The sequence below is a fragment of the Suricata suricatta genome, chromosome 3 (assembly GCF_006229205.1).
Source record: "Suricata suricatta isolate VVHF042 chromosome 3, meerkat_22Aug2017_6uvM2_HiC, whole genome shotgun sequence".
Classification (NCBI taxonomy): Eukaryota; Metazoa; Chordata; class Mammalia; order Carnivora; family Herpestidae; genus Suricata; species Suricata suricatta.
Window position 1 is genome coordinate 35,279,304 of NC_043702.1, and position 19,023 is coordinate 35,298,326.

The following is a 19,023-nucleotide window of genomic DNA, read 5'->3' on the forward strand; positions in this document are numbered from 1 at the left end:
CCTCACTTCCGTAGTCGTAGGTGATAAAAGCAGCATGGCAGATACTCGGGGCTGATTACCAAGAAAACATCCTTAGCCCCCTGTCCTTTGTGTTCTCCCACTGAGAATGAAAAATTGAAGCGCTTGATATCTCCACGCTGGCACCTGATGCTACCTGGGTACCTTATTTCCAGCTAAGAGGATAGAAGATGACTGAATAGGTAGAGTTTTATTAGCTTAGCCTTTGGTGCTTAAGACATCTTCTTGAGAAATAATGACTTAAGACAAAAATAACCACTTATTTAGTCATAATTGCACTGTCTGAGCTAGGCTCTGGTCAGTGGCTTATCTCTGCTCCAGGCAGTGCTGGCTATGCTCACTTCATGTGTTTGCACTCAGCTGGTGGCTTGCCCAGAGCTGGACAGTCACAGATCTCGCTCTCACATCTGGTTGGTCCTCAGCAAGAACAGGGTGGAAGGCACTTGGCTGAGCTTCTCTTTCTGTCCTCAAATTTGTTCATTCTCTAGGGTTTCCCTCTCAGAAGGCCACTCACCCTCAGGCTGACCAGTCTGGGCTTCCTTACCTGGTGTTTCGGGGAAGTGAGAGAGAGCAACAGTGGCAGCTGCAAAGCCTCCTAAGGTCTGGATGTGGAACTGGCACTTCTGCCATAGTTTTGGTCTAACAATCTACCAAAATGTTCCTCTGGCCTCAGTGATTCGTGTCCTTCTCGTGCTGGTGTGTACCCACTTTTCAGACTCCCAATGTCTCATCCAATCAGTGGTCTATTATAATTCTTAAATTCAGCCTTGCACATGTTATCAGCTACCACTTCTCCAGAAGCAGGGAATAAACCTTAATTCAAGCCCAGGTTTTTTGTTTTTGTTTTTTTTACTTATAAATGAATGGCTTCATAATCCAGTATATCATTTTTCTATTCTTCATAGCAAGCCACCCCAAAACAATTATTGTTTTTCACAGTTACATCCCTTGAAAAGCTGGGCAATTCTTCTCCTGGTCTTTACTGAGCTCACTATGCAGCTCATGTGAGAGCAGCCTGACTTAGAGGGTCCAAGCTTGCTTCACTCCCACATCGGGCAGTTGGTGCTAGCTGTTGGCTGAAGCCATGAAGCATCTCATTCTTAATTAAGCCTTATTGGTTTTTTTACAGCATGATTTTCTAAGAGTCTCAAGAATCATAGCAAGAGGCTGAAAGGTCTCTTAAGCCCTATGCTCTAGAACTCATATAATGTCACTTCTGCCACATTCTCATGGTGAAAGCAAATCACAAGTCTACCCAGACTCAATGGAGCAGAGAAAGAGACCCTCACCTCCTTATGCAAAGAGTGACAATGTCACACTCAAAAGGGCATGGGGAACGCACAATGTGACTCACTGAGGGCCATTATCATAATGATTTACTTGTCTTCCCTCTTTCCCTTTCCTCTTGTGTGGAGTGCAAACCCAGTTCTAAAAGAGAAGAACCATCTTGCAAACAAAGATCAACACTATATACTAAGGATGATGACATGGGTTCTTCATGACCTGGGGTAGCTTCACCAATATTAACTTATTACTACCGGATTTCTTGTTTTCTTTAAAAATAAGCCCATGTTGGGGCACCTGGGTGGCTCATTTGGTTAAGCTTCTGACTCTTGATTTCAGCTCAGGTCATGATCTCACAGTTGTGAGATAGAGCTCTGAGTTGGGTTCTATACTGCCAGAGCAGAGCCTACTTGGGATTCTCTCTCTCTCTCCCTAGCTCTCTGCCCCTCTCCCACTCACTCTCACTTGTACTCTCTCTCTCTTACAAAATAAATAAATGGTTATTAAAAAAAATAAGCCCCTGTCTAGTTAAGTCACTATGATAAGGTATTCTTTTTGGCCATATGCATAGATTCAGATAGGAATACTTTGGGAGCAAGAAAAGTACCTCCCCCCAAGGAGTATATATGGATATGAATGTACTTAACCTTGTTTATGCAAAATCACACTTCTGGTATGAGAGGGAAAAGATCACTTATGTTATGTTACATATATATAGCAATTCTCCTTGTGATTAGCCCACAATAAATACTGAATAAACTATAGCTCTTGTTATCACATATTTTACACAGTATTAGTTATACAACTTGAAAATTATTAATAGTTATATGAAACTCAATCCAGTTTAAAGAAAACCTCATTTCTCCTGCTGTATGTCTCTCTTCTACTACTCACAGAGAACAATTCACTTCTGATACTGCTGGTGACCAGATGTGTTGGTTTTTTCACAACCAAGCAATTCTGAGACAACAGCTGGATGCCGTACAGTTTAACACTGACACTGCCCTGTCTTGCTAATCACAAGTCCAAGGTTATTATCTAGGCTTCTGACTTAATCAGTTATAATTCAGAGGCTGCAACAACCCCCTCCTTCGGTTTGATTGATTTTCTAGAGTGGAAAAGTTTACCTGATATTTACCAGTTTATTATAAAGGATGTGATAAAAGATATATGGACATCTAGATGGAAGAGATGCACAGAGTTAGGTATGTGGGAAGGGGCCTTAAGCTTCCATGCCCCTTCCCAGAGCACCACTCTCCCATCACTTCAAGTATTCCCTAACTCAGAAAAGCTCCTCTGAACTCTATACTTTTGAGATTTCTAAGAAGGCCTCATTATGTAGGTGTAATCAATATTTAATGCCATTTCCAGTCCTTCTCCACTCCCCAGAAAATGGGAGTGAGGCTGAAAATTCCAATCTTTTAATCATGGCTTGGTCCTTCTGCTGAGCAGCTTCCATCCAGGCACATACCCTTGAACAAAAGATGCTCCCAGCACCCAGGAAATTTCAAGGGATATAAGAACTCTGTGTCAGGAACCCAGGTCAAAGACCAAATTTTACAACAAAAGATGCTCCTATACTCTTATCACTTAGGAAATTACAAGGACTTTTAGGAGTTTTCTGTGAGGAACCAGGAAAGAGACCAAGATATATTTTCTATTATTTCACATCCATTATTTACCTCACTATAACAAAGTGCCCAGAGTATTATTAAAGTAAAATAATCCTCTAGAATGCTAGAAGCACTTTTAAGTTTAGAATGCCAGACATTTAAATATACAGTGTTGGTGTATTGATCTTTCTTACCCTATTTGAGAGCATACTTTATAGAATAACCTCATCTAAAAACAAAGTATGTACAGTTAAAAGTTCCAAACCCTAAGCTAGTCTATAAGGCCAAAATTAAAAATTTCTGTCTTTTCACGTTACTTTTAAAGAACAAAGAATACATATAATTACAAAAGTCAAATCAGTACGAAAAAGCCACAGAATGAGTTTCCTATAGGGCTTGATTTAAACTAATATTTTTCAAACTTTCCCCAATTCCTGCTTGCCTCTCCCCATCTCTCTAGAATCACATATTCTTCCTTGTGTCTAAATTTTTTAGATGATGACTTTAAATCTTGAAGATTTCTTTTAACTCCTGGACTGAAAATAATAGAAACTTATTTCCCTTTGATTTAAGCAAACAAACAAACAAACAAACAAACACCCCAAAAAACAAAAAACTGGTCTGGGGCCCCAGATCCAGGAATTCAATTCCCACTCATTCATTCATTTCCTCTCCCTCTCCGTCCCTCTTTTCTTTTTCTCTATTTCTGTTTCCAGGATTGGCTGTGCTCTTTCCTATTGCAGAGGGTCTTTCCTATGCACCAGAGAAGAAGGCCACTTACAGCCCCAGACTTCTATCCTTCCAGATTGATAGTCTGAGAGGAAAATTTTAGTTCTTGTTTTTTTGATTTTTTGCTCTTTTTTCTCTATCTCATTTTCAGTTTGGAAATCTAGGGAGTTACGTTGGCTTAATTCATACCAAGTGTACCCTCTGGGTAGGGTGACCAGGGTGACCAACTATCTAGGGTGAGATACTGTGGTAGACTGTTCACAGAATGCCTGCCAACACTTCCTTCCACCTCTTCATCAGTTGCACTCCCTTCATCTGGAGAGAGATCTATTTACCACCTCCTTGAATCTACGCTGACACAGTGTCTTGCGAACATGATGCTGTGCCAGCGGCTTGTCTAGGCCTGAAGAGGTTTGGCGCTTCCTGCATTTGCCTTCCTGGAAACTGGCTACCATGTAAAGAAACTTGGGAGAATAAAACATAATGAGAAATCTGTATTTAGTGGAAAACCAAAGAAGTCTCTCCAATCTCCCAGTTGAGGCACTAGATAGGTGACTAAAGCCATTTTGTGACATGTCATCCCGCATTAAGCTCCCAGCTTAATGGGTGACCCAGTCAACTCCATCTACACCACTGGGAGCATAGAGACAAACTGTCCCTAGACCAGACTGCATGACTTGCAGTTGTATTTTAAGTCACCAAGCTGTAGAATGGTTTGGTGCATAGGAGTAGATAACTGAAGCAGACGGTGTGGCCAGCCTGAGTCATGTGCTTCATTCTTTGGGGCCAGGAAGCAGTTTCTGTTACCAGAAGAAGCATGGTGGGTAGAAAAGGTATAGCCACTCCAAGACACAGCCATGTCAATTTCTCCCTACCACAACCTGACAGGCAAGAGTTACACCTGTGCAGAGAGTAAATTGTCTGCGAGGGGCTGGCATCTGAATGTGTCAGGAATATTAGAACTGTCTGAAAAAGATATGAAATGGGGTATCTGTTTTGTCTGGGGCTGGTCCTGGATATGCTGCTACCTTGTTAATCATGTTGCCGTAGACACTACTGCTTGTCAGAAAACTTACTTGGAAGGCAGACTAGAGAGGAAGAATATGAGACCTTCAAAAAAGTCTTTAAAGATGCAAATCAAGATTTAAAAAATATTTATCTTAAAATCTCTGATTTTTCTTTTACAAGTGTTTTAAAAAATTAGTAGAGAATTATATTTATTTGTTTGAAAGAGGTTAAGATTACTGCCTTCCATGGGCACCTACCTAACTTGGACAATAAAAAAAAACAAACTTAATAGTACTAGATATCATAATACTTTCCTTTGTTTCATTTTTAATTTGTTATCAAAATATCAGAAAAGTTTATATTTATGCTCATATATGCAAATAAGTATCTTTAAAGACGTTATAATTAATCTCACAATATAGCCACATATGTTATCTGCTAGTCTTAAAATCACTCCAAAATAAAACAACAAAAACACTTTCTTAGTTTTTCTTTGTTGAAATTTTTTAGATATTTTTTCTTCTATTCAAAGTGAAACACATGAGTTACCCAAGATATAAATATAATTGATATGGACACAGGCATCACCAACAGCAGATAAATTTGGTTCACTCTATATAATGGTTCATATTTGTTTTCCATGGTTGGAGAAAATTAGTAGTGTGTGTGTGTGTGTTTGTGTGTGTGTGTGTGTGTGTGTGTGTGTGTGTGTGTGTGTGACGGGGATAGTGCCCACATAAAATAGGTAGCAGAGAGATGTCTACATACATCACAAAGTACAGAGCCTACTTGGCTACCACAAGTAGAACTTGCCTTCTAAAAACCAATTTTGGGAGAGCGAATCCTCCAAACTCCTTGAATTGGGTAGTGGGGAAATCAGAAAACGTCATCCCCTATAATACACTAGCATTCAGATTATTGGTCCAGGAATAGAATTGCTTTAGGTTTAAGAGTCCTCTATTTTGAGAAAGACAGGACAGTATAAAATGAAAAAGGAAATATCAAAATAATAATAAGAAAGCATAACAAAAGGAAAAAAAACTTTTTTTTAAAAGAAAGTAAGAAATTAATTTAGTACTGGACATATTTTTCACATTATGTCAAAGGAAAACCTCTTGACAAAGCAACTTAGATTTGACTGTTTAGATGTAATCACTTTGATGCATCTGTGTCAAAAAAACTACCTTAATAATGTAAAGACACCATTGTTTAGTATCAGCTACTGTGAACAGCAAGCATCCCTAACAGGTGCTCTATCTCTACTTGTCCCTTGTATTCATCATTAGAGGAGACATTCTTTAGGGGTTTGTTTTGCTTATTCATTTAGGTGATATATGCATACTTAATAAATATGCATTCCTTTTATAATTACATAAAGCAATAAAGGCATCACACATACAGTATAATCACATGACACAAGCTTCCTTTAAGGGTTAATTTCCTACCCCCTCCCATTGTAATTAAAAGAGGTTTAGTAAGATTTTTAGTAATAGAATGTATGCATATTACTTATTACCAATGGAACCCTTCAAAATGCAAGTGAAGCTTTTCTATATGGTTCAGATTGATGGAAAAGAGACTATATTACTGCACAATGATGTTTGTCTCTTTTTTAATCTAATTCCCCAACACACGGAGTAGTATTTACTATATCCTCAATTAAATAAGGATGACATATTCAGGAAACCTACAAAATCCTCTAGCCTGAGGATCCAGACTCTTATTCAAGACCATGACTAAACAGAAAAGCTGTCGGTGAAAGAATGACCCTTATAACTCTAAGAGAAATAATCATATGATAGGTGTGCACCATTCATTATACAAGTATTCTCAGAGAATTTGTAAATGCTTTCCTTAGGAGTTCTGGATGGCATTTTTTGAGTAATTAATAGTAATGAGCGAAGAAATTCAGTTAGACATAATCTATCTGCAGAAATGCCACCTGACACCTAAAAGCAAAATGTGTGTGGATGGAGTTAGTTTTAAAAGTAGAAAGGACACGTTTGTCTTCTCAAGATACACACCTACTCCTTTAAAACATCTCATGGTTTAGTATTCCACTTAGGATAAAGACCAGTTCACTTCAGAGGACTCAGATCTAGCCTCACCTGCTCCCAACCCCATCTTCCCCTCACCTCCCTCTCACCTCTTCTCCTCTTCAGCTGCAGACCTCTTATAAACTCTCCCTTCTGTCTAGGCCACGCCCCTTTCGTGCAAAGATTCCTCTGCCCTGGCTCCACTCCTGGATTCATCATTCCCAGCCTAGCCTTAAAGGCTCCTCTCCTTCTGACTTTAACCCTGTCCTGTCTCCATGGTTATTTCCAGTCCCTAGGTAGTTCCTTCATTGGGCATCCTCGTAGCTCGCTATTGCTGAGCTCAGTATTGTCCTTCCAAGCACTTTATCATTGTGGTGATCTTACATTCATTTGTGTGACCGTTGGCTAATATCTGCCTCTCCCACAAAACTCTAATTTCCATGAAGGCAGGGACCATGCCTTTCTGCTCATTATTGCATCCCCAGGGCCTAACATAGTGCCTGACACATGGTAGCCATTAAAAACTACATTAACTAAATGAATGAATTAATTTAAATAATAATTGCTGTTATTCTAGATTTTAGGACTCAGCCTACACTAAAATTAATGGTGTATTTGCACATTTCCACCCACCAAAGTTCTGTCTTCCTTCTCTTTTTTTCCTAATGTCTGAGAATGTTTCACGAGATCTGTATACTAGGATCATCTTTCCTTTCCCCATTTATTTTTTAATGGAGACACAAAATTTAACTCACTCTACAATTTGGATTGTGAGAGAAAGGAGTATAGTTTTAATTCTGTCTAAATTTAATCCAGTTGTCCTCTGCCAATTACCACCACCCCCATCCCAAACTCCCACACATTGGTTAGCAGGAAAAAAAAAGTCAAATATGGTTTAAAGTTTGATCATATCTAACTATTTAAATAATCCATTTAGAGATCAGTTTTTCATTACACATGTGCAATCTGTCAGGTAGCCTCTCTCTTATGTTTTGTTCCTAAAGTCTATGTGCAGCTTATATGACATCATAACAACAGAGATGAAGGATTTCTGTCATGACATCCTGTGCCTTCATGTGTCAGCAGGGCAATGCCCTTTGTCCACTAGTGTTTGCCTTGCTGGCATTTGGCTCTGGAGTCTGATGCATAGCATAAGTCATCATTTTGCTCATTGGCTATGTCAGAGTCCAGCGGTGTTCTCTGGCTAGTAAACAAAGCACTTCCTCCCTGTGTGTATCTAATGGCTACTTTTCATTGTCCATCAGCAAAAATGGCATTAAGTATCAAATAACTTACTACCTTATTGACTATCTTGTGTCAGATCTAAAAAAAAGTCTTCTCTGATAAAGGGTTAACATCCAAAATGTATAAAGAATTCATACAGCTCAATAGCAAATAACCCAACAATCCAATTTAAAAATGGGCAGAGGAACAAAATAGATACACTACACTCTCAAAGAGGAAAATGGAAGGATGGATGAATGGATAGATGGATGGATGGAAGGAAGGAAACAGGGAAGGAAGGAAGGAAACAGGGAAGGAAGGAAGGAAACAGGGAAGGAAGGAAAGAAAGAGAAAGAGAAAGAGAAAGAGAAAGAGAAAGAGAAAGAGAAAGAGAAAGAGAAAGAGAAAGGAAAGGAACGGAAAGGAACGGAAAGGAACGGAAAGGAACGGAAAGGAATGGAAAATTCAGTCCTAAGTCAGGGGAAGAATCAGAAGCATACAGGATGCTGTGCACCTAAAACCTGTTCTGATGGGAAGGCTGGGATTGGAAATGGAGGCAGCAGGGGCAGCTTCTGCACCACTCAAACTGCAGAAGACCTAGAAGTATCCAGAGAGTCGTCAGGAAGCCTGAAGGAGCACACATCTGTACATTTAATTTTGTTAATCAGTTTGCATAGCATTTCAGGATTAATGGATGGAATGTAGTTTATAAATGTCAGTTATAACTATAATGTTCACCCTGTGCCATAATTTAATTCAATGGAGCTAAAGGCTAGTAAATTTAGAACCAATAAAAGGAAATACTTCCTTCCATTGAACACTTTACCCCTCTGAGACTATTGCCAGGAGGTCATTGACATGATGCCAGCTTTGAGAAGGAATTTGACAGACCTCAATTAGATATATATCGGAGCAGTCAAAGGGAAAGTGATTTAAGAGTTATAAAATCCTATGCTTTAGTGTATTATCAAAAGTCTGTGTGAGGGTTGGGGTTCACTTGACTCTTTGCTCAGCTAAAGGTGGATTAACCACAACTGCTTTTTATAGTGAAGAAAAACATAGTGCACATCAGTTCAGAAAGAGATTCATGCGGAGATGCCCCTTTCCATAATGGGGGTGCTGAATTTCCCAGTGAATTCAGATATGTTGCTTTCAGCTGGGATGGACGCCAAGAGACCCTGTGGAGGGCTCCTCTTCTAGCCTCCTGAGAAAAATCGCACAAGTTTCCCTGAATATTAGGAGTGGGGCAACTTTGGGTCAATCAGCCCATTTCTCTTTAACTCCTAAACTGTGTTTTCCCATTGGAGAAATCCATCTTGGAAAGAATTCCACTGATTTCCACCTGAAATCTATCTCTGGATCAGTAACTTCCTTGGAAATAAGAAAATAGATAGATAGATAGATAGATAGATAGATAGATAGATAGATAGATAGATAGAAGATAGATATAGACAGATAGACAGACAGACAGATAGGGAGGCAGGCAGACAGGCAGGCAGGCCAGCCAACCAGGAAGTCTGAAATACTATTCCTTCTCATTTTAGTTCAGAGCAAGATCTAATGAATATCCATGCTCATGCACCTAGACCAATCTAACCTGGAATATGGGGGAGGCTTGCTCATAGGGGCAGTTTGGGAATACAGGGATTTGACTTTTTTTAAAAAAATAGTTTATTATCAAATTGGTTTCTATACAACACCCAGTGCTCTTCCCTACAAGTGCCCTCCTCCATCACCACCACCTCATTTCCCCCCTCCCTCTTCCTTTCAACCCTCAGTCGTTTTCAGTATTCAATAATCTCTCAAGTTTTGTGTCCCTCTCTCTCCCCAATTCTCTTTCCCTCTTCACCTCCCCCTGGTCCTCCATTAGGTTTCTCCTGTTCTCCTGTTAGACCTATGAGTGCAAATATATGGTATCTGTCCTTCTCTACCTGACTTACTTCGCTTAGCATGACACCCTTGAGGTCCATCCACTTTCCTACAAATGACCATATTTCATTCTTTATCATTGCCATGTAATACTCCATTGTATATATACCACATCTTCTTGATCCACTCATCAGGTGATGGACATTTAGGCTCTTTCCATGTTTTGGCTATTGTTGACAGTGCCGCTATGAACATTGGGGTACATGTGCTCCTATGCATCAGCACTTCTGTATCCCTTGGGTAAATCCCCAGCAGTGCTATTGCTGGGTCATAAGGGAGTTCTATGGATAGTTTTTTGAGGAACCTCCACACTGTTTTCCAGAGCGGCTGCACCAGTTTACATTGCCACCAACAGTGTAGGATTTGTCTTTTAGAGTAGGCGTTTCTGGATATTTATATTGAAATAGACTTTTTAATTTTGCACTGTTCTTTATTCTTCTTTTTATTACAGCTAGGGCATTATACTGATTTTTTAAGGTTCTCATATTTTTACAAAATATTTGTTGTAAAGGAGGAACATTAAATCAGAGGGTCTGAGAACCACAGATACAGATCATGAATTTCAACAGGCACATACACTTGAGTGAAGTTTTCCAACTGAGTATGTAGTCTCCTTTTCTGTTTCAATGTTGTTTCATGAACCTCACTGGTTGCTCACTGATGCTTCTACTTCTGTTAAACAGTGACTTTATTGCCTGTGGTAGCTTGCTATTGCTACTTCTATTCCCCCAAATTCTGGATTTCCCTTAGTTTGAGGGCTCTATTCCTTCCTCTTTGTCCTGAAGGTCATGGCCCTTTCTTGTGATTCTGGTATGTCTTTTAGTATTTTAGAGCAAACTCTTGCTGGGTGTGTTTTCTCAGGCAATAGTGGAAATCATTTATGTACGGATTAAGAAATCAGAATTGGAGAACTATTTATTCAACTCTCTACAAATTACTTAGGATCCCTAAACCTGAGTTTTCTCGTCTAGAACATGCAGATAATGACATCGGCTTCCCCAGGATGTTTTAAGGATTAATGGAGATACCACATGTAAAAGATTTAGTGCACTATTAACTGTAGACATGTGGAACTCTTTATTCTCTGCTTTTAAGTTGCATATGTGATTCTTTCGAGTATCAATTACATATTAGGTTTTTAATGACACCTGTTCTTTGCAGGATTTTGTCATTAAGAATTGTGAAATTAACCAAGTTCAGATTTAAAATATACCTACCAAATATTGAAGATAAACTAGTGCAATTGTTTATTATTTCAATTTGATCTTAGTTAGCAGGGTGAGAGATGCTTTGGATACAGCCTGAAAGTGTTTACTTAATTCTTCTATTCAGTACTCTCAAGGGTGAAAGCTTCCGCTTTAGTGCTTGGTCAAGCCTTAAACTTTATGTGTTTTGGCAATGCTCTGTAACAGAAGTGTTCATGGCTGAGACTGCCAAGTACACAGAGTAAATATAAATTTTTATCAGTATAGTAAGTGTTCATAATACTGACTGTCAGTGTAAGGCTATGATATGCTTTTATGATTCCAAATATTACGAAAGCAGCAAGGCTTAGGAGTGACTGTGGGTCCTTCAAATGTAAGCTACTGATGTTTGCAAATCACTATTGTATATATAATAGTTCCCATGAGATATAGCATGGAACAAGTGAGGAGGCGAGGGGCCAGGATCTCACCCGAGCTTCATGATGACTCTCCGTCAGCCATGCAGAATCCCCAGAAGTCTTATCTGTAAAATGAGACTATTACTGGTAGAGATCAACCTTGCTAGATGCTTGTTAAGGGGATAAAATGAGGTAGCACATGCAAAAATGATATTAAAGTTATGAAGTGTGACTGCACAATTGCGATAGCCTCTATCCAAGTCCACAACATTGTTAAAGAATCCAGAGATTTTTTTCAAGTTAGCAGTTGCACTAATACAGGCTATGTATGTGATAATACAGAATAAGCTATTTTACACTCAGATCCATCAACTTCAGAGGGATCTTCAGAAATCCTGTTACCTATCTCATTTTCCTTCCAGTCATTTTTAACAAATGAGGATAATGAACAAAAATCCTTTACACACTTTACTTAGGGTTGATGACCTAGATTTTTCTTATCAACTATTAAATCCTTATTAAGCGAAGATCTATGCTGAGCTACGAACTGTCTTTTAAGAGATAAAATTACCACCATGCTTATCGTGGGAGAGCTTCCAGTACTGTAGGGAGAAACTAAGTAAGAGATTCAGAGGAGAACGAATAGCCTATGAAGAAATGCCTCCTAAAGCAATTTCAATCTATTCCTTTTTCTTGAACTATCCTGTTCAAAACTGGGCCAATGTTATCAATAGAGCATTAGAGAAATCTGTGCCACTCTGACACTTTTATATAAATATTAAACCCACTTACTGTCCAATAAAATGAATCATACTCTTCCCTCTTTGAATGTTAACTAAATTAATTCCTAAAATGCCAATACATTGTGGAACTCCGAAAGCTAGCTTGCTTAATCCAGGAACATTCTTAGCCAGAGAAAGGATCTGAGGAGAAATCAGAATACTTTCTGCTCTAGAAGGCCATTTAAGATGTTACATCTGATCTGTGATTCCTGCAGCCCAGGTGAATCACACATTTTCAAAACTAATGATCTATACTATTCTTGGGTTGCTCTCTCATGGTTTTATGATTCTTTTTATATTTACAAGTCAAAAAGGGCAAGAACAGCATCTTTTACTTGTGTCATATCCTCTGTAATATCCAAACAGAGCTAACATTCTGTGCAATTGTAATACATATTTTGTAAGTTCTTTTTGGTATTATGAAGAATTCAGTAACTCCTTTGTTAGAATAATCCTTTCACTCACTCAGTACCACATACTATTTATCCTTTCATTTAAACACAAAAATGCTCCAAATCTTTAAACTGGTAGAGTCCAAAGGGCATTTTATGTCTGGTTCCTTCTTGTGCTGAGTGGGCCCCTCTCGTTCTCCTCCTCACTTTTCTCTTCTCGCCACATACATCTGATTACACAGCTTTGTTAGTTCCATCAACCAGATCTCTCTCTCTTCCCTTTCTTCCCCTCTACCCTTAGTTCTGCTGCCCTAATTCATACCCTTGTGTCTTCCACCTGGATTGTTCCATGACCCTCCAAGTTGATTTTGCTGCATCCACTTTTTAATTGAATCACTACCTATTTAAGTACCAACAATGAACCTGGTGCTTCCTAGGCACTGAGGAAAAGGATCAAATCTCTGCTGTCAAGGATTTTTCATTCTAATGCCCAGAGATGAGCAGTAACCAGGAAAATAAACTAGATGATTTCAGATGGTTTTGAGTACTACAAAGGATATTATTTTATTACTGATGGGAGGGTATTAAGGGAGAATACTTTTTTTAAGGAAAAAGCATTTTGAGTTTGTAGCATTTAGCTGAGTTTGAAAGATGAAAAGGAACCAGCCAGCTGAAACTGGGTAGAGAGTCTCCCAGAAATAGACAGAGGCACAAAACTGGAATAGAGAGTAAGCCAGCATGAACAGAGAATAGAAAAGGTGAAAGTGTCATAGAAGCTGAGATGGAGAGATGGGCTGGTAGCAGATCACGTGGCTTTATCAGCAATTGAAAGGAGTCTGGATTTCACTCTAGGAACATTAGGACGGTACTGGAGAGTTTTAAGCAGGGATGTATATTATTAAATATAATTTAATTATATTTTTGGTTAGTTCACTCTTGCTGTCCTGGGAGACTGGATTGCATACGACCAGAACCTGAATCAGAAAGGCGAAATAGGACGCTATTACGACAAACCAGGTAAGAGAAGATGATGATGAAAAATGAAATGAAGAAAACAGATTTAGTCTGTATATTGGATATGGGGAGTGAGCCCAAATGAGAAATAAAGAATGACACCTAGGTTTGGGGGTTGAACATCTGAATGGCCAATTTTACTAGTTACTCAGATGGGCAAGAATGGAGAAGGAGTACATTTCTCTCCATTCGCCACAGATAGAGAGAACAATTTTTCTAAAATTTGCATCTGGTTATGTTTTTGCTCACTTAATGTATTTCAATCATCTCCTCCAGGATAGAATCTAAGCTTTCTGTCATATGCATGGCACCCCCTCTGTTCATTCTTCCCATCCAGCCTCCTTTTCCATCGCTTCTGCACAAGGCCCCTGCGGCCTCAGCCATAATGAGCTACCCACTTCTTTTCTGCAGACTGTGCTTTCTCCCTTCCCCATGTCTCAGCACTCACCGCTTCTTTGGTCAAAGATTTCTTTGACCTTTATCCTCTATGTTGCAATGTCCAACTTACCTTTAAAAGGGGGCCTGGGTGTTACCTTTTCTCCAAGGTGAGTTACACACTCTCCAGTGTTCTCAAGCTCTCCTGAACAGCCTCGGGGAACGGGCCAGGCACACTGCTTGACTGGATATGTTCTGACTTTCAGCTTTGTCATCAGTAGGGAGTCTCACTCCACTTTGTACCCTAGAATCCAAGAAACATATGATCACTGCTGAATAACTATATCTGAAGGACATAAAAGCTTGAGACACATTTAACACACTATATTCTAAATCTATCAGCCTATGCAATTCTTCCATCCATATAGATAGACAAAGAGCCAAATGGAGGGCATTTAAAGGCCCACAGTCTACAATCCATCATCCACCCAACAGCCTTAGGACCTAGTCTGAGATGTACCTCACTACAAAATCACCTTTGGAAAGTTGTAAACCCTTTGGTAATTGCTCTGCAGCTATTCGTGATTTATTTTCAGCTTATTTAGGTTCCTTTTAGGGGCATGGGCATAGACAGAACTGGAAAGGAAATTTCAATATAAATATATATCTGGATTTTAGCAGAGTTCATGTTAGTGTCTCAAATAGCACCAGGACTCCACAAATGATCTTTAGAAGTCACCAATGACACAGTATTACTTGGTAAGCCACATCACAGCTCGCTCTAGGGGCTGACATAACCTGTACCTCACCATGGTGATCACAGTGTTTTCCTCTTCCTGGTTAGCCAGGTGGGAGTCTCTGCTCATTGCTCATCTGTTTGGTACATTCACTGCATACAGCCCACAGCCCACCACACACTACTCTTACACAGTTGTGTTGGTAACGCCTTTTTTTTTTTTTTTTTTACCTCTAGCTAAGCCATGGACATTTAGAAACAGAAGATATTTTTATACAAAAATAATAATAAAAACATGCCATCAGAATAATTACTTTATGCCCTGAGACCCCTGAGACTAGCCACCACACTTGGAGGCAAGATGTTTTCTTAGTGAGGAAGTCATTTCCAGCATGTCAAAGTCATAAAACCTAACACTGACCCCTCCCTCTATTTGGTGCTGTGTCTGTGCTGTGCTTGCCGAAATCTGCTGCCAGTAGATTTATATCCTAATAACTTGATTTTTAATTAGTGAGAAACCACGGCAGTACCAGTTAAATGTCTCACAAAGCATTGCAGATGACTCTAAATGCCTTACGATATAAATACCTTTAGCAAAATGAAAACACAAGTAGCTTTGCATATATTTATATGTTTTGCCCTTTAAGTTTTGAGTTTAAAGGCTGAAAGCAGAGATGGTGGTAAAAGGAAAGCAGCTTCTTCTGAAGATCCATGCATCGAATTAGTCTGATTCAACTCATTGCATATTTACCAGGCACCTACTGTGTGCCAGGGTGAGTACAGGGACTTGCGGAGACAAGAGACACAAAGGGCTTGCTGCCAAGTTGCTCTTCAGAGAAATGTATTTCCCAAGGGAAACCTTTTCTAGGCTTTTGAGTGGTCTCAAATGACAGGTCAGGCCAGGAGTATGCACGCATTCTGGGGTCCTACGTATTTTGTTGGAAAGTGCTAAATCAAACAATAAGTGGAAGTGATGCAGCTCGAGTCATTATAATTATTTTTTGAAAAGTAAATATTCATTTTCCCTAAGAACGTAAGGTGCTTTTTAAAGTAAAAATTTTAAAGTAAAATAATTTAAACAACTGAAACAGTTTAAAGGTTAAATTGTCTGAACGAATAAGAGAATTTATTCTTTGACATTTGGGCTCTGGAGTAGAATAAAATTTCTGGTTCGTTTTAACTCTAGACTAGAATAAAATTTTTAACCAAGCATGATCAAAAGGCTCTCTTTTATTAGGGAAACAAAATTAGGTGAATTTTATTTTACATAGAACTCTGTCACAGAATTGGTGTTCAAGAGTGGGGAAGAGTGTGGGGCGCTGGGTGGCCCAGTTGGTTAGGTGTCCAACTTTGACTCAGGTCATGATCCTGAGGTTCATGGGTTTGAGCCCACCTCAGGCTCTGTGCTGACAGCTCAGAGATTGAAGCCTGCTTTGGATTCTGTGTCTCCTTCTCTCTACGCCCCTCTCCTGCTCGTGCTCTGTCTCTCTCTCTCTCTTTCTTCTCTCAAAAAGAAAAAAAACATTAAAAAAAATTAAACAATAAAGACTGGGCAAGTGCAGTTTATGTAAGCTTTTCATTTATCCAGCAAGCCAGCCAGTGGCAAATGTGCGGAGCACACGTTTGTGGGACACCCTCGGGTCTCAGGCTCTGCATCCTGTCTTTCAGGTTTCTCTTAGTATTTCAAATGCAATTCTTCCATCAGGCAGCATCATTTTGGTATGTTCTCCCTTCGTTTATGGAACGGCATGTTTTGTTTGTTTTGTTTGTTTGTTTAACAAGCACTAGCATACCATCTGCATTCTGGGACACCTCTTTTCTTTCCTTGAAGAAGTATCAGCACCCTCCAGACTGACTTACTACCCCCTCACCCCAGCTACTGACCAGTCTGGTGACCAGTCAGAGCACAGCAATGCTGAGGAAGCCAGAGATCCTGAGTTGCCCCAAGATGAATGGTCAGCACTTCTAAGAGTCAGTCAGTCGAAGAGAGACAGATGGCTCAATGAATGCTGAAGAAGACTCTAGCCAACGCTGTCTATTTCTTATTGTTACCACTCCTCTGCCATCTGGACAGATTCTGTTTGCCCTCTATCTTGTCTTTGGTATCTGTCTTAGCTTGCTCTGGTTGTCGTAACAAAGTACCACACACTGGGTGGCTTAAACTAACGGGACTTTATGCTTTTCTGGTTCTGGAATCTAGAAGTAAAAAGTCATAGTGTTGGCAAGGCCACTCTCTCTGAGACTCTTGGCAGATTCCTTCCTTGCCTCTTCTAGCTTCTGATGGTCATGAGCACTCCTTGGTGTGGTGATGCATCCCTGCAATGTCTGCCTGTCCTCACACTGCCTTTACCTGTGCCTAAAGTTCCCTCTTCTTTGGAAGACACCAGTCATTGAAGTATGGCCCAGGATGACCTCATCTTAACTGCATTATACCTGCAAAGACTCTGTTTCTAAATAATGTTGGGATTTAAAGGGTGTGTCAGGTGGACATGAATTCTCAGGGGATACTGTTTAACCCAACACAGTATTCAACTCCCTTTCCTTAACCCTTCAAGTACAGAGGCTTATTATTCCCAGGAATACTAACCTATTCCTTGATCATATCCTTGAATTTGTTCATGTAATTGTAACTTGTTCACATTATGTATGAACCCTTCCTGAAGGCTCCTCAAGTTGCCCAGTGTGAATGCATCCTTTGTACACTACTGGGACAGTGACTGATACCTCCTTCGTTGTCTTTCACTTACCACTTACAGCAGGAATGTTAAAGACAGAAAATATTGTGTCACAAATGGTTTGCTTTGGGGCCCCGTAGCCTTTGTAGGGAAGGACCATCGGGCTTGGATAAGCTTCTGCTCTTAATCTGAACCAGACTGAAAGTTTTTCAGATGTGTGACATTGACAAAAAGAACTCTAGAATAAAGAAAACCAAAAGGGTGAAAAAGGAGATGGCATTAGGATACAGTGGGGCGAGAGCACGAATGCTCCCATATAGCCAAAGGGGAATATTTTAATAACCATGGAAAAGCAGGAAAGAGATAGAAATACTAACAAATCAGACATGCCTTTGCTAATCTGGCTACAAAGCTGGGTCTTTTGTTTCCTTTTTTATCTGTGATTTATATCAACACATCCTTTAAATCCTAGAATAATTCCTGCTAATATTCCTATATTGTACTCTAACTTAGGATTCTATATCTAGGGGCTCCTGCGTGGCTCAGTCGCATTGCACTGCACTGACAGTGGAAAGTCTGCTTGGAATTCTCCCTCCCTCTCTCTCTCTCTCAAAATAAATAAACTTCATTTTCAAAAAAAGGAATTCTACATCTATTAGAAATTAAATTTGTTCATTGTTTTCATTTTTATACTCTTATTTTTCAATTTGAGATTAGAGTTATGTTAAATATTAAAAATGATTTGGGAAGCCTTTTATTCTTTATTTACATTCTGAAACAGCTCAGCTAGAACAGGACTTATTTGTTCCATGAGTGTTTCTCTCAAAGACTTCAAAATATTTGCAGTAGAAACCATTTTGGCTTGATAAATATTTTGAAAATCATTGACCAATTTAAATATCTCTTCTGTAACAACTAATATAATTTTTATATTGCTTTGGCAATTTTGATTTTATTGGAAATATCCATTTCATTGAGAACTGAATGTCTTTAGAGTCATACATGGCAGCTATTTAAAGGTTTAAATGTTCCTATCTCTGGTTATATCCCCCACTTCCTTCCCCATAATGATAAGCATATTAGTAATTGTAATAGTGATAATACTATTTGCCGGGCAACATGCTAACCTAACCACTGTACATACCTTACATTCTTTTTTATTTTAATTTTTGTAGTGTTTTTTATTTATTTTAGAGAGAGAGAGACAGCATGAACAGGGGACGGTCAGAAAGAGAGGGAGACACAGACTCTGAATGTGCTAGCTGTCAGCACAGAGCCCAACGCGGGGCTCGAACCCACCAACTGCGAGATTTTGACCTGAGCCAAAGCCGGCCGCTCAACTGACTGAGTCACCCAGGCACCCTCATACCTTACATTCTTTATTTTTTTTAATTTTTTTAATATTTTTTCTTTTTTGTAACTTTATTTTTTATTTTTTTAGAATATAACACTATTTTTTTTAACATATGCAATTATTTTCCATCATTTACAATACAGTAGTTACAGTGACACTCCAAATGAATAAGCAAAGTAAAAAATCAGAACCCCAACTTCTATTTCATGTAATTAGACTTATACAGAAATTAGAAGGTTAAGTAACAACTA